Source organism: Heteronotia binoei, chromosome 3 (genome assembly GCF_032191835.1).
Source record: "Heteronotia binoei isolate CCM8104 ecotype False Entrance Well chromosome 3, APGP_CSIRO_Hbin_v1, whole genome shotgun sequence".
In the NCBI taxonomy this organism is placed as follows: domain Eukaryota; kingdom Metazoa; phylum Chordata; class Lepidosauria; order Squamata; family Gekkonidae; genus Heteronotia; species Heteronotia binoei.
Genome location: NC_083225.1, coordinates 19677367 through 19678418, shown reverse-complemented (window position 1 = coordinate 19678418; position 1052 = coordinate 19677367).

Below are 1052 nucleotides of genomic sequence, written 5' to 3'. Positions count from 1 at the left end.
TCCTGGACTTTACAGTCGTGTCTTTGATTTGGGCTGGCTTCTGTGACTATCGCCGTTCTGCCAGCCAAAGTTGTGCGGTCCCCCCCCCCCACTTCTGCTGGCTCAGGGGCTGCCCACTCCCCTCTGCTCTTCCGGAACCAGCAGATCTTCTCACCTTCCTTGAGACCTTTCGAAGCTCTGCCTAAAGTCCCCAACACCGAGTCTTGGGTTCAGACAATATCTGCTACACAGTTCAGCAGACTGACGGAAAAACTCCTTCTCTGTTCAGTCCTTTTATCTTGCTACGTTATTTATAGTCCACCTTTCTCACTTGGACTAAGTCAGGTTACACAGAGCAAGTCAAGATGACCAACTCTCCCTTAAATCCCTTTCTCCCCCCTTCCTCCTGGCCAGTCCCAGGCACAAAATTCCCACTCAGCCAGAGGCTCTCTCTCCCCTCTCATGTGACTCTTCATACACACATTTCACTGTTCTTATGTTTGGGTGCCTTTTAGCCTTGTACAATAAATCCTAGGCCATGCTTTGGTGAAGATCTGGTTGCTTTGTGGTTACAGGTAATCTCTTAGAGGCACTTTAAGCTTGCTTGCCCAGTATCCAGGTAACTACTCCTAAATCACATCCCCTGAGTGTGTCAGTTTTCCAAGCTAGGCTGTGGGAGCAGGAAGAAGTTTTATGCACTACTGAGTTTTAATTCCCCCAGACTGCAATTCTGGACAAACATCCTAAGCCTATGTTAGAGAGCCCACATGTGTCCAAGAATACTTGTGAAAGGGAACATGTGTGGTGACGGATGCACCTTTCATATTCCCACTTTTGTTGCATCTTGCCCGTTTCTTGCAGGAGGTGGTTTCCTTTAACTTTCACTGCAATGCTGTCTCTCTACACGGTTAAGCAAAGAGGCCGGACACTTGTAGGCTGGGGAAACTGGACTTGGGACGATTGAAGACCGTAAGCCAGAAGGAGCTTCTCCAGAGCACTTCCCCTCCCTCACGAGCAGCAGAAAAACAAGAAATGATGCCGAATATGGAAACATTTACTTCATTTGCCAAATG